We start from the raw sequence: 16,728 nt of genomic DNA on the forward strand, positions 1-16,728 counted from the left end.
TATTATTACAACAGCACTTATATACTGATATTACAGATGCCAGTTTTGTGTTTGTGTGTGTTCTGATAGCAGACCTAAATGGTTCAAGAGTAAGAACATTCTATTAAAGGGAAAGTTCACTGATTTTACATCTGGAAATCAGATTTTTTGGTAAAGAAAATTGAAAAACGTACATAGTATATAACAATGAACTAACCCTCTGCCTTCCATATGTGCCGGACTCCTCTGAACACCCAGCAATTCCAAAATGGATTAAGTGGTGAAAATTAAACTAATTTCTTCCATATTTTTTTTTTGGTTTGTGAAACAGACTGTAAGTGAGCCGCTGCACGTCATGCTTCCAGCTCACAGATGTCTGATATGGATCCATGAATTTTTATGAGGAGTCACTGAGTAAAGCTTCTCTGTCAGATTTGATTTTAGGACGCATGAAAAAAAAGAAAAAGGAAACCTCAGACACAAAGACACGAGCGATGTTTCTCTTCCGATTGTGTTGCATGTCAGGCCAACTGCCGGCAAACCCTTTTTTTTTAGTTCATATAATAAAGGGAGAAAAAACAGATGCTGCGGCGGCCAGAGAGGAAATGATGTCACATGATGACAGTTTCTGTCACAGTGTTCTTATATCATAAACTGTTTCTATGCAGTTTATAATATGATGTCAGCATCTGCAGTTGAATAATCTACTGGTAAAGATGTTTGGCACTGACGTGTAATTATAACATTATGCTCGTTAAGAACAGTTCCAACCTATTTTAAACAAATCTTCTGAACATACATTCCTGCACGGCAGCAGGGATTACATATAGTTTAAGTAAGACATCAAATATCCACACGTTACAGTGAACAAAAACACTCGGCTGCAGCTAAAGTTCAAATACAGCTTTAATATGTTCAGCACCTAGTGTAAAAATCACAGATTATTAACACTGATAATCACCATTTATTAGTTAATAGCATGCAGTATTTTTGCATTGTCCAGCAGTGTTCTTTGACCTGCCTGCTGCGGTGTCCTGTAATGTCTCTCTGGTGTCACACAGTGACTGGGCATGCTCTGTAAAGCAATAAAGAAAAGAGAGAGACACAGATGACTCACTCTGTGTGTGTGCTTATGAATAAGTCAGTGTGATATACATGATTATATAGAAATATTTTACTATGGGGGGGTGGATGGATAAACCCTGCGTCTGCCTAACAGGCTTTAAACTCACCAGCTGTTCAGGGAAAGAATATTTTTATTTATGACACAGATAGGTTTAAAAAAAATCAATCATGACATTTACAACATATAAATTGTATCAATTTAACTTGTGCTAATGTATTTTATACATTATCAAATATGTCTCCAGGATACAAGGCTAAAAGCCAGAGAGGGTTTGAACTTAGTGACTCACTCTGAAGCTCACTCTCAGTGACTCATCAATCAGCCTGTATCAGTTACTACGATGCATGCAGCGGATGATCGATTTTATTCATCATGGTTTGATTTTAGAAATGCTGCAATAACACAGCGTCACTGATTCTGACATGATAACTCTGACTATAAAAAAAGGAGCTGTGTTATAAGTCCACTTTGTTTAATGGTAAATTTGTGATTTTTGGGTTCTGATGATAATAAAACAAATCCTTAGCACTATACTACATTTGAGAAAACAACAAGAGAACAAAAACAACTACAAGAACAACAATAGACTGTGCCACACATAGAAACACATTGATATGAGTCCAAAGTATTTCCACCTCTCTGCTGAGTATGAAACCTTTACTACAAACATGATGTGAAGTGACCGCTGGTTTCAGTATCACTCACTGGATTCTGCGATATCATTTTGTGCAGCAAGTTTTTCTCAAAACAGATGTGTCCGCTTGGAAGAAACGTCCACATCAACTGATACTGTTGGATTTATGTTTCAGGTGAGGTCATTACCAACATCATCCTCCCCAGGGCTCTACCTCCACTCACACGCTGTGAGCTGCCTTTGGATGCACTCGCATTCCCATAGTAACCGGCTCCTCTCAGTTACAGATATCCAGTGGCATTGTGGGAAGCTGCGAACCATAGTGGGAACTCTGCGACACAAACAAGGCTGCTGCCAAAACTGCCCCTTATCGACAAGAACGTCTAATTAGCAGGTCGCTAACTAAACAAAGAGGTCCAAGATAAGAAGAGTATGAAGATATCTACAAGTATTCATCAATATTTATTGCCAGTGTGTGATTGGTTTGTAATGTGTGTGCTAAAATCCAAATGATGTGACACTGATGCTGTGTTCTACTTGTTTTTTGTCAGTGTCTGTACAACATCAGCCTTATTGCCTGAGCCCATCTAACTCCTAGTTAAATCCAGAGATGAGCAAAGCTGCTGTTGTAAAGCTGGGCACTCTAACATGCAGGTCTGTGAGGAGACTGGCTTGTTTTTCTAAAGCCAGCCCTCATGTGGCTACTTAAGGAAGTGCAATGTATGAAAACTGTGGTGCTGTATGACTACAGTTGTCCATTATTCTTACGTGTTTCAATAAAACATCTGAGCAATGAGATTGTTATGTAAACATCAGTTAGGCTACAAGTAGCTTAGCCTTTGCAGCCCGGTTGTTCATACTGCAAACAGCTGATGACCCAGCCAAAAAAAGAACGAGACATGTCAAGGTGGTGGAGATGTTGAAATACAAAACCCATAAAGATAAAACATTTTTCATTTGATAGCAGAGGTCATGAAGAAGTTTAAATGTCAGACTTTAGATGTTAAGTTCATAGAGCAGACACTGCACTTGCCACCAGTTTATCAAATAGCTGTTTTGTTGAATATCTTTCCAAAGACATTCTGCCAAGTGTGTTAGACTCCCAGCATAATGTCATAAATCTATGGGCGGACTCGCACAAACACCCTTACACAAACACACAAAAATATCTGAGGTCATTAACTGTGTGGTATTTATCGCAGGAAGATTGAAGACAGTCAACTCTATACTCGATCCTGCGGTCCTGAAGGAGAAGAATATCTGAATGGATAAAAATGGAGCCGTGGATGGAGGATCTGCTGAATGAAATAGGCTTATTAATGTCCATTCTCACACATATCCGTCTGTCTGGACAACGTGTACACTCGAGGGACGGTGTCTCCATTGTCACTTATGCCAATTTGGTGCTTCTATCTGAAATGCATGAATCATAGCCCATTATTGTGATGAATTACAGAACTTTGTCACTCAGAGTGAGATGGCTCACTTCCTCTGACAGGCCCACAGTTTACAGACCTCTCAGGTTAACTTAACTTTCTTTTAAAACATCATATGCTGTAAACAAATGGTAAAACAGATTCTTGACTATTTCGTGCATTATCCTTATACCTGCCTTTGACCGTTTCACTTCCTGTTCACACCATGACTCACTGACCCTTAAAGAGACAGGAGGTGTTGGAGGTTGGCGACGTCATTCCCACATCTTGTGACTGTACAGCAACAGCAGGGTTCAATAGTGCTGTGGGTGGCGAGCTGCTGTGTGACTGTAGAGGCCACTGAATACAGAGCATCCATCTTTTCTTTGATTGCAAATTGCATTTTGTTCCCTTGTTTCAGTCGCATACTGTATCATTTCAGATCAGGGTTAGAACAATTTATATTCAGCTCCGAGTCCTTAAGTCTTTATGACATCACATTTTGTTGTGTGTTTTGTGAACATTCCTGCACTCTACTCATTTTTTGTCCCAAAATCTGGGTCAAAAAAGAAAAGCACAACGAAATTAAGATTCTTAATTTTTTAAGACCTGCCTTGTTTGTATAATATGTAATAGTGTAGCTATCAACAGCAGAAAACAAAAACAGCCAGCCAGGCAAAATGTAACCTGATTTTGAAATTTCAACGGGACATGTGAGTGCATTTCTCTGATCGAGTCTAAGTGTTTATGGGGGCTTGGACCCATTACGATGGCAGCCGAGCATGACGACACTAGGTCATTATTTTATATTTTAATGTTATGAAAGTCTGTTTTTTAAAATGTTATTACTCCAGGTATTTGAACATATGAGAACATTCCAAGAAAAGATGATGAAGAAAGAAGATGTTTCTGAAGTTCTGTTTCTAATTGATTGATTACTTAGTCATTTATTTTTAAACGTCTCATTTTTAAGCCAGAAAAACTAGCTGCCTGTCATTCATATTTCACTTCAGAGACTGATCGGGTGTGTGTGCATGTGTAAAAGTGTGTAGCACTCTCTAAATGCTGTTGCTCCACATTTAAAATACCTTTAAATTATAGGGAAAAAAAACAATCCAGAGGACACAGCCACACATAAGAGATGAAGAGAGCTATCCTGAGAGGCTGATTGTACAGAATGACATCTGGCTGAGGAAGACAGATGATGAAGAAGAGGTTTGAGGGCTAATGTTGGAGCAGGGAGGACAGAATGTGTCTGCTTTTCTTTGAAAATATAATATTTTATTCTTCTCCTTCCTCACTGAGAAAAGGTCTACTCTGTCTGTCTAGACCCATGAGTCACCGTTTTCATCTCCTGCTCATGTCCAGGATCCACATGTGTCACATTAGAGACTCCAACCAGCAAATTCTCACATTGCTGCGGTCTAATAATGTCCATGTTCACCTCTGATGACATTTATAGATGAACTTTCTTCCCTGTTATGTCATATTTATCCCAGATTTTAATCTAAGACTCTGTGCTTCCTTTTAAGCTTATAAAATACCATGTCTGCTCTCTTGTATCTTGTACATAAATCTAATTGCGAATACAAAGCAGATGTTGGTGCAGATGGACGATTTAGGGCTGGTCACAGCCATCGTGCAACTTGCCAGAAACACGGCTGGTGTTCATTATCTACAGATGTATCCACGTTCTAAAAGTACAACACCTCTTGTCAGTAAAACAACTTACAAATTCACTTAAGTGAAATTATGGCACAAGACAGCTTCACAATATAGAGCCTTCTAGAAGTTATGGAGATTTATTTGTATTTTTTTTGATAGAAGAGTACAAACGGAGAAGATTATTCTAGCACATGTGGTGCAGTAGCCATAGCTTGCTGGGATGACATGAGCTCAGATCAAACATGTGAGAACAAGACATGGACATTCTCAAAATAATCCAGATTGGCACACGAACTGCAATCCTATCAGGATTAAGCTATAAATGAACATGGTATAAAACTTCTGTGCCTTTTTTTGGAACACTCTTCAGGCCACTTTGAAGTAGACAAGAAGGACATAAATAAGATTTAAAGATAAATTGTCACAATGACCCTGTTCTTACGGTAACTTGATCTAAAAATGGAGAGGGGATGGAGGGAATTAAATGTGTGACGCAGCCATCGTACGCACATGCAGATGTTAAACAGTTGTTACAACTGCTCTGTTTCTTCCATCAGTCTGTCACTTTTCTTTTTTGCTTCCTCATGTACAACAACAACATCTGATTTAAGAAAACATGATCATGGCAGGATGCTCTCTGTCAGCATGACTCCTCTTCCGCACCGCAGGCACAGAGTGCTGGATGCAGGGTCCTCCTCCACTGAAACACTACTGTACTCTGCTTTCATCTCAGTGTTGTCCTGAATCTGTCGAATTAAAGCTGAATGCTCCCTACTGGTCCCTGGGGATGGCCAACAAGAACCTGTCATGATGTCTGTTTTTCACACACAGAGAGCAGGGGGAGAATAGTGGGGTCATGAATTACCAAACATACCTGAACAGCTGCAGCAGCTTCACTTTATAGAGGAAACATTAAAGCTAGAAATAAACTGATCTAAGTGATTTTTATTTAATGAGATCCTTCTTATCATTTTCTTAACGTGTTAATCTGACCTATTAATCTCAATTGGGGAAAGAAAACATACACCAAAGCAAGGTATCAGGTTTAAAGAGCTGCTGTTCTGAACCAGGCTCGCAGTGCCTTCTGTTTGCAGTCACTGTGATAGCGCAGGCTAACATTTGTTAGCTCCAGCAGTGACTGTAGTGGTCAGATTAAAAACATTTAAGATGATTGAAATGATGAGTGTTTCTGTGGTGAACATGTGCATGTGAATGATCTTGTCAGGACAGGATTTGTCGCCACAGTTGACAAGGAAATGGGAGCAAGGTGACAATGTTTGCGTCACTTTTAGTCCTGAACTTTGTCAGGTGGTTAGAATGTGAGTAACTAAGAGGTTCTGAGGTTCTATGTTCTGAAGAACTGTTCATGTTCTGACCTGTTATTGATAAAGATTTAGAAGATTGGATATTTGAAACTCTTTTTTGTGGAATACTTGAGCCTCATCCAGATTCTAACCCCAGCGGCCCCCAGGTATGTTGAGTTTGAGACCCCTGCTTTACATTGTTTTAGTTCCATCTTAGAATTAGAACCACACATTTTCTGGCTCCCATCGCTGCAAACATAAATCTTGCGATCTGAAAAAGCAGCGACACTCCTTTTAAACTTAATCTTCAAGCTCTCCCAATTATTCATTTTGCTTATTATCTTTGTTTTACAGGTTAATCTGGGTTGGAGTCTAACATGTTTAGGGGCCTGTTCTTTGTGCCAGTCCATCACCATCAAGGAGACAAATTACTCACACACCCACATGTACGTCTGGGCTGCCTGCACGTAGAGAGGAGGCCGCTGGGATAAGTGGCTCTGTTAGTGTAATATAAATATTACCCATTATTGTTTGTATTCAGAGTTCTCCAAAAAAAGAATTATCATGCAAATAAATATTCACTAAGTATGGATGGATTTACAAAGGAAACTAAACTTATGTTTTTATGTGGATTTCAACTTTTGGTCTTTAAATAGAGGTGAGGTCTTTCCCTCCTGCGTCACCAGCCGTGTTTTCTGAGGTTCCCATCTGTGATGAGGTGACTTTTCCTTCCTGATGTTTCCCCTGCAAAGACATTTCTGTCGCCACGTTAATTTCCCCCAACAACAAGACGGATGACAAACACCTGTAACCTCCAGCACCTCCCGACAGCAGAGAAGGGTGCACACCCGCAGGAGGCGGAGATGAGAGAGGGATGCTGCGACCTCAGAGGCCAGACAGAAAATACCTTATTTATTTTTTAAGGAGAATTTATTGGAACACTTTGTGATGAGTCCCCAAAAGATATGTTTACCCATTTGTCAGACACACACACACACACACTGTGTAAGTATGCATGGTGATAAATGGCGTTAGACCATCCTCTTGTAGAGCAGCATTGATGCTCTGTCTTCTAGCCAAAGAAAAATATTGGTTGTGTGCTTTTTACCCATTTTGTTACTGTAATAGAATTTTCAAGATAATATCATTTGTGGGAGAACACAGACTTTTCTTTCCAAACTCAAATGAATGAATGAATACAGCAGGATGACGTCATTGCTAATGTGATAAAGCCAAAAACAATTGTCTTAATACTGCAAAACCTGTGACAGCACATGATGAGTCAGACCAACTAAAGCCTTCAGAAGTCATAGAGAAAGAAGCACAATGGAAACCTGGGCTCAATACCACAGAGTTCAACCTGCATGAATCCTTCCTTCCTCTCCAAGCCACAGAGGACTCCACACTGTGATGATAACCACACAATCAGATCCAGAAGTGTGAAAGCATTGCAGGCACTTTGGATGGACAGCATGCAGTATCTGTCTGGGAGACAGGTGCGTTTTATGGTTTGTCCATAAAATAACTGATTAATCATGAAGAATGCATCAAAAACTGTAATATCTGCAGCACTAATATTTCCCACCTTTAGGACTATGAAGTTGCACATTATGTCCGTTTACTTCTGGTCACATATTTCATGTGTTGGTCCATTGAATCAATGTTTTCAAATGATACCTGCTGACAAAATGAGCTGTGTCTCAGTGTCTCAGCAATTCTATTATACAAGGAAAAAGCAAAAGAAGCATCTAGTCATTCTGTGCAAGGCTTTAAGAAAAACAAAGGTATGTCACTGGATGATTTACAGATACAAAGCTGAACTGCTTTGCACCCATGGAGTCCATCAGAGCCTGGCTTGAGTACAGGGGTCAGGGTCAGCAATGAGGCTTGTTAAAGTGAGAGCTGGACATTCTGTCCGGTCAATAAACCAGAGTGTGGAGTTTGATCATCATCACATCATTGTTAAAAACAATTAATTAAGAAAACAAGTACAAGACTTGCAAGACAAGTCATATGAACACTAATTTGCATCATCATAAAACAGCTGGATATGTCTGATAATCAGGTATTTGCATCATACAGACTCTGGTAAGCCTTTGTGATGCCCTCTGGTTTTGGTGACTTACTATTTGAGCTCCACTGTTGTTGGTCCAGCTCCTCTCCTATTTTATTTCTTCTTTCACTTCATATGTCACCCTGTTATCTCTTAAAGTCTGATAACTTTGAGTGTACATCTTTCAAGTAGAGTAAGTGTTTATTGTTCCAGACTATGAAGCATGTGACTGCCAGCTTAGTAAGAAAAAAGACTATCAAGCAACAAGTTGTCAGAAAGCCTGCAGTATAGCACTGTCTCCTTTATCCTCACTCCTCCCTGGGCCTTTGATCAATAGGGACGAAGTGACCCAGCTTATCTACCAGAGAGGAGGAGGAGGAGGAGGAGGAGGAGGCAGACAAGAGGTCTAGATGTGACAGAGGAGGAAAGACGAACATTTAAGAGTTTATTTAAGGCCTCCTGCAAAGACACTGAGGGCAATACAACAGCAGTCATTTGAGAAAATAGTTAGAAGATAATTATTACATATACTGTCATCACCAGCTTTATGAGCCATCCTACCAACAGCACCTCAATCAATCAACAATCAACCAGACCGTATAGATAACACTCAGTGATATGTTTGTGTTTCAGCTGATGCATTTTTTATGCCTCTTTTTGTTGCATTGCATTATTCATCATCTCATAACAGTGACCATTTACCTGACTTCCTGGAGGGAAATGTTGATGTTATTTTGTCTTTTCTTTTCTTTTCTTTTCTTTTCTTTTCTTTTCTTTTCTTTTCTTTTCTTTTCTTTTCTTTTCTTTTCTTTTCTTTTCTTTTCTTTTCCTTTCCTTTCCTTTCTTTTTTTTTACCTGCTCGTCAATAAATAATGAGACTTTTCATTAGGCTTGCACATGCACCGGGGAATCCAGGCCGCATTGTAGTGTTTTTATAACCTCACTGATGTCAGGCAGCAGCATGACAGGACATATAAAGATGTACTTATGTCCATTAATCATACTTTGTGATTAATTTTATTAAATTGTTTTAAAAAACACACAGCTAGATTATTTAATTATTGATTTAGGATTCAAATATGCAAACAAACCTGGAGAGAAATGGATGAGTGGCCTCCTCTTGAGTGGCTCCACTCAATCTTCACAGATCTCCATGTGAAAAGATTTACAGCCTGGTACTAAGAAGAAAAGGTTTGGTCTGTATGGATGCCATCTCCACATTAACTCCATGTGGTGAAACATCTGTATGTTCCACCATTTTGCCCGTATTTGTATTAACAAGGAATTCAGTGGAGTTGAGGCCAAGGTGGTAATGGCAGAGCCTTCCACAATAAACCTCCAATCTGCTCCTTTGGGTGACATCAGATTATAGTCTATGGTCTTTCACTAACTCCATCCCTAACCCCCACACATCATAACGAGTTAATATGGAAGATATATCTGTGGAGAGGTCTCCACAATTCCGTACTCAAGGTCTCTTCAACTGTGTTATGATGCTGGACAAAGCAGGGATGTCAGGTCTCCAGGAGGTAGTTTAAATTAAAGTAAAGATAAACTGAAGGGTCTATTTGTCATTGATTCGCCTGTTTTTGTTGCCCACCGTTGTGCAGCAACAGGTTAAAAATGTCTTTTATTATGTGTCTGAAAGGGGTTGCTCTTGGCTCTCCTTTACCATGTCATAATGGTGCATGCATGCTTTGTTTAACTTGGACGGAAAGAGATGTTGGTCAGTCAGTGTCAGAGGAAAGTCAGACAGGCTTTAAGCCACAGAGTATTTATGGCCTTCCCCTTGTCCTCCCCATGACCGGTGTCACACATGATCAAATGGGCCACATTAAAATGTGCTGAGTCATTTGATCAATACAGATAAAATGTTCATAATAAATCCATGTTTCATCAGAGTCTTTAAAATCGCTTATTAAAGCACCTAACCTATCAGCTCCAAACACGATAACAATAATGTGAACCATGTTGATGTCTTTGCATTCATGGCGTTATTATTTGCTGTGAGACATTCTGACAGCCAAACACGTAGCCAGAGACAGTGGGTGGAGCTAACACTCAACTGTCTAACATCTGGAACTCTGGGAAATGAAGTCCAGAAACCCCTTAATTAAAACTTATCACAACAGATGGTGCCAAATGGCTGTTCCAGCATTGATCCTGTTTGTTCTAGTGACATTAAAATGACTTTTGTGTGTGGGGACAAAAACACACAACAAGGTGTACATGTATTTTACATCATCTGGATCCACTGGAGAATGTGCTCCATTTATGTCTTCCTGACTTATTCATGCACCACACACAAGTCTTTTGTGTGGAGGACACACAGACACACAGGTTAGGGATAATGTCCTGCAACCAGCCATTAAAAGAAATTACTACTGACACTCTGATTTGTTTATTGCATTGGCATTACAGGATATAAACATCTTGTAGTACAAATAATTTACTGGATAAAATGTGGTCTTCCCCAGAATCAGATCCATATCAACGATAAAGTAGCTGACCGTAGTGTTCCAGCTGACCAATCAAAAAGAAGTATTCAACTTAGCTATTTAATAAAGCTAAACATAATTCAACCACAATTAAGTGACGGGTTTATGTTTCTCTCAAAAGTGCTCTTGCACTTCTGGGAAGCAGGGTTATTTTGAACTGTGGCAATATTCTCCTGAATGCAGACGTTGTCATGCTATTGACCACTTTGAGTGTGAGGTGAGGCAAAAACTGTGTGACAGAAAGAGAGCTCATTATAGATTCTGATGTATTGTGTTGACATGCTTCACATTTTTGAGGTTATGGAGTATGCACTATTTTACTACACTTTCCAGACTCTATTTTCTTTGACACTTGTAATTTTTTATTTTCCCTGACCATCCAGGAATGGCACACACATCACACACCACGCTGCAAGCTCTCGTTCTCAGCTGTGACGACAGGTTTGAAAGATTTAAATTCAGACCTTGCCATATCTCAATTTTGATGTTACATTCATAAAACAGACATCTCAGATTACCCTGTGGTGAGCAGCAGACTGCCAAGTTTATCCACAAAGTGTACAACAACTGCCATCTACAATTGTGTGTCAGTGATGGCAGGAAAAGCATAGTGGAGTATGAAACTCTCACATTTCATTTCTGAACAGCAGAACCAGCCATTGTAGCAGCTGTCATTGCTTCATATTGTTCAGGGTGAGGTTGAATGAAGATTCCTTTGTTTCCTTTAAGTTCATTATAAATGTTTTTTTTTAAAAAGAGAGACAAAGAATCCTGTTACTCCCAAAAATTCCTGCATGTCACTGCACATCTTCGGTGAACTCCCTTGTATCATCATTTTGTCTTAAGTGTGTCTCGATTCTGCCTTTCAAGTGCAAAGTGGAACACCAACGCCACACTGGTGTCCTTTGATAGGAGGAGGAGACGGCGCAAATTTATGAGATGACTTGTATCTCATGAATCTTCTTGAAAGAGAGTGAAGAAGCCTCCCACTCTCTCCACCCAGAGCACCCTCTACACGCCTCTCAGAGAGACAACCTCTATGACCAGTGAGTGTGTGTGTGTGTTGTAGCCTTTTAAATGAAGTGAAAGTGGGTAGGTCGAAAAAGGCTGTGTACATCACTCCCTGATAAGGACTCACTGCTCTGTGCTTTACTCCTCTTCTTTCTTGGAAGCCGACAAGAGTTAAATTTCCACCTGTAGGGCTCGTGAGCTGAAGTAAGATGTCAAGTTAATGCTTATTAGCAGGGTGCAACTTTATTATTATGTGTTTTCTACACCAGAACACACAAGCACTACATCCTTACATGGAAATAAAATGAAAACAATGAAGAGCTGAAGTGTACATTTAAGTATATAAAGTCAATAAAAAAGTAAATATTACACAAACATTTCTAAAATATAAAAACCGAAGGACTCCCTTATATAAATCCACATGAGCAGAGACTGAAAGGGCCTTGTAATTAGTGTCTTATAAAACAGATTACTAAACCACTATTAAGTAGCTGTGGACCACACAGAGACAATGAGTAGCCATCAGGGTTTTTTCCAGGCCTTTGGGGGGTTGTTACTCATGGCAGGAAGCACTCGCCTGTAGCAAAGTAAAACTTAGTGGTCTCTACAGATTTTCTTTTATTTCTGACTAACATAAAATTGTCCATTATAAATAAATGTGTATGCATTGTAAGTTTATATCCTACTTCTAAATCAGCAAACAGAAAACAATGTCACAAAACACATGTCCAAAAATATGTTTGTATGTGTTGTTAGCTGAAACATTAGCGTGACTCATATCTGGTTTGGTGTGTTGTCGACCAAATGTCTTTTTACTGTGAGCATGTGTGGCTCAGAACGATCCATTTTATTGGACCATCCACAGCCGCTGCTATGACACAGTCTGTCTGCGACGCAAACCCTTCTTGTATGTATGTATATATGTATGTTATGAATTTGTGTATTTCAAGATGACCTTTATCCAACCTCTTACCCTTTATGTAATGCTTATCCAGTAGGTTTTTTTTCAATGACAAATCCAAGCATGATTAAAAACCAAACCTTTGCCTTCCCATTGCAGGGGAAAACAGAACAGCTTGCGATGTCTGGGAGATGTGAACCCTGCACTTGTGCATCAAAGTCGGCTGTGTTGCATGCTTCCTAACGTCATCTTTTGCCGCTGCATTGGTCTTATGATAGGATGACCTATGATTGGACATTGCAATCATATGATCTGTTAGCATAAAGGTATTCAAACTGTTGTATTACTGACCAAATGTGGCATTTTTGTCACACACTGGATGGGCCTACTGCAAGCAGAAGGCGTGGGTAACCCTTAGCAAGAGAAACTCTGAGGTTGTAGGTCACTGTTAAACCTGGTCAAATCCCAGCACAAGCCGAACATTATCACTACTGACACAGGTTCATGAGAGGTTCTGCTGTGTACAGTGTTAAAAACACTGTGTGGGGAAAGAGCACAACACAAAAATGATTCAGTTGTAAATAAATGATACTTGCTGATAGCAGAGATAATGTATTTGGTGAGATGTGTTGAATCTAAACAAATCGGCTTTGTTAGCTCCGCTGGATACCACAAAGAAAGTTATCAATCCTGCAGAAATGTGTGTCGTAGCAGAGTTTATAGGAGTAAAAGAAAATATCAGAGGATCTAGAACAAGCCCAGGGGAATGCCATAACACAACGTTCAGAAGGCAATAAGATTTGAATAATAATGTGAAAAAGAAATCTGTTCAGATCAGTTCTCTTAAGGTCAGTGATATTTTCTAAATGACTCAACATGATGGATATCAAAAAAATCTCCACAAATTGTTCTCATGGGTGATTAAAACAACTAATGCAGGATTCAGCCCCCGCCTCACAAGTCATCTTTTATATAGCACACTTATCTGTTTTTGTACCGTGCTGGAGGTAGACTGGAGGATATCAGAACTACAAGGAAAGCAGTTTAAATACAACAAATAAGAAGTATAAGGGTATAAGGGTACGGTATGTTGAGAAGAAGCTGCTGTGTCAGCCCCAAATTAAAGGCAGGAGTGGCAACAAACATACAAACAAGTCACTGTTTTGGCTCGAACTTGCCCTACATTTAAGCTACAGCAACATATATGCATGGGCCTGACATGGATAAGACCACTTTATTTGAATGTATAACATGTATCACACTCCCACTAAGAATCCCACAGTGCAACACAAACCCTGCACTCTTGCATGAGAGTTGGCTGTGTTGCATGCTTCCTAACGTCATCTTTTGCTGCTGCACTGGTCGCATGATAGGATGACCTATGATTGGACATTGCAATCATGTGTTCGTTAGCATAAATGTATTTAAACTGTTGTATTATTGACCATATGTGGCTTTTTCCACACACTGGATAGGCCTACTGCAAGCAGAAGGCTGTGAGTAGCCCTTAGCAAGAGAAAATCTAAGGTTGTAGGTCATTGTTAAACCTGGTCAAATCCCGGCACAAGTGGCTCAGCAGCAACAAATACACAAAATGATTTGGAAACGGACCAAAATGTGGTTTGCTCCTTAATGTGTACCACCAAATCAGCAGCAGATCCTCTAACTGATGTGAGTTATGCAGTGGTACTGGTAGTGGAAAGTGTGCGTGTAATGGACAAGAATAAAAACTGCAGACCAGTGTCTGAGGTAAAACAAACAGAAGTCACAGAGATGTAACTCTATCTGCAAAAAGATTTAGCCCCACTTTACCAAACAAAGGAACAATTTGTCTTATTTTTTCTTTGTTGTTAGGACATCTGTTTAAACAGTTTCCCTCAGCAAAGGTTTATTCCTCCAAAGTCTGTTTAGTGGTCAGTCTCCATGGATGTTGCTCTGGCTTCTGTAATCAGAAATTGGACACAATAATGCCCTGTAACCATCTGCCCTCATTCCTGTGCTGCTCTTATCTCGTTTTCTATCTGTGCTCCTTATTTTTGCTTTCTCTCTCAACATTTTCATGTCTCCCGTTTGTTATTTCATGGTCTCTGTTCAGATTTTTGTCTTGATTTCCTCTGGAAACTTACAAGGAGTTGATTATGAATTGGCCACCTCTGTGACAGTGCTGCACACTCTGTCTTTGCATGATTCTGTTACTATAGATGTCGGTGAGGATTACGCCGCAAACAATATCCAGTTTCATGTGTGAGGTTAGAATATCCTGCTCTGTCATCAGGAACGGGAACAAAGAGGACCCACGTGAGTAGGTCCATTAAAAACAGGGGGGATGATGGGAACTGTACGTGTATCCTCCTATGTCACATACCATAAGTAGATAATATCATCATCAGAAAAACGTCATATGAAGTCGATACTTTCAGTCTTTGGAAATAACCACCGTGTATCTGCCGCTTACATCATATGTGTTTCTCTGGGTGAGTAAGCATCCCATGATCAGGTGGGCCACACCCCTAGAGGTCCCATTCCACAGTGTGTCATTTCTATAGGAAGTAAATATCAACTGAATGTGTCACTTATTCATGAGAATATGTTGATACTTGGAGACTGTAAATGACTCATCAGAGAAACCACTGAATACACTTCAATATAAACAAGGTCAAGGAAGAGGGGCATTTCTTAACACACTTTGCCTTGTATGGAGCCTCACCCTGTAATGAAAGGGTGAGAAACAGGGTATGGCTAACACAGACACAGGGACAAACAACACACTCATGCCTACAGTCAGTTTAGACTGTGGGTTAGCCTGACATGCATGTCTTTAGGATGTGGGAGAAAGCAAACCCCACTGATGACTGCAGCACTATGCCACCTGGAACAAGAGTATATATATAGAGAGAGTGTGTCTCATCCCGCAACATGAAATAGCCATGCAACCAATACAGTGCAATCACACATATATACAAGAATACAGACGTTAAGAGACTCCTTCCTGCAACAGACCGTTGTCTTCCAGCCTTCCACCCTGTGCCACTGTTGTTTTATTCAAGTGTTTCACTTTCATTTTTATGGCTGTTGTCACAATTTGTGTCGTTGTGCACAAAACAATTTAAAATTTAGACTGAGCCCTTCATACAGAAAGCACCTTTTTCCTGTCAGCATTCTGGAAGCCACAATGAATATTTGAAAGTTTAGGGCTGATATTACTAAATGATGTCATGGCCATATTCTTATGTAAATATTATACACACAGTAAATGGAAGCTGGCTGATGTTTTCTTAACATAAATCTTTACTGTAAATAGCTGTCAGCTGTTTGATAGGATGTCAGATGATCATTACATCACTCTGAAGTCACATGTAATGTCTGAGCTGTTGTATTTCTTTGGTAATTAGTCCATAGCACAGACAGAGACATAAACTGGCCTCTCATAGTTAATAGGAACAGGCTTTCTCGTTTAGATTTTAACAAATCCAATGTGGACATGTGGAGTACAAATAATGTCATCTAGGAATCATACAGTCATCAATAATGGTATAAGCACTGCAGTTCTTCCAAGGAACTGGTCCCCAGTCGACGGCTGCAGCTACAGTAACTGATCCATGCCTGAGTGCATTTTCCGTACAGTGATGGTGAGGCCTTTTCCTTAGAATGCACGATGCCTAGAAGCATCTTCTAGGAATTAATTATTGTCTCTAAACTCATATCAAATCGTTCACTAAACATATTCCTCTGGGGGGTATTTCACTTCTTTCTCCTGTATAGAACTTGTTCCTGTCCTCCTCATCGCCCACACTCTGACTGTCATTTTCCATGCTGCACATATGGATGCATGCTGGCACAATTTCCACTGTAATCCAATCCAAAACCATACCATTTATTCTCTCTAGGGAAATTCCATTTACAAAGCTCTCACTCTCTCAAACATTTACAAACACTGAGCTGATGCAACCTCATCTCTCTCTCTCTCTCGCTCTCTTTATCCTTCCCTTGGTTTCTCAAGCTTTTAGATCACATGTCAGTGATGTTGAGTGGTCGGGGGCCCTGCAGGAAAAGTGTGTTAGTATCAATTGCTCCCTTGGGGAACAACATCTGGGAAGAGCTCCTTTGCCTTCAAATATACAGTTTGAGTTCAGCAACTGGAT

This window comes from Parambassis ranga, chromosome 24 (assembly GCF_900634625.1).
Source record: "Parambassis ranga chromosome 24, fParRan2.1, whole genome shotgun sequence".
NCBI lineage: Eukaryota > Metazoa > Chordata > Actinopteri > Ambassidae > Parambassis > Parambassis ranga.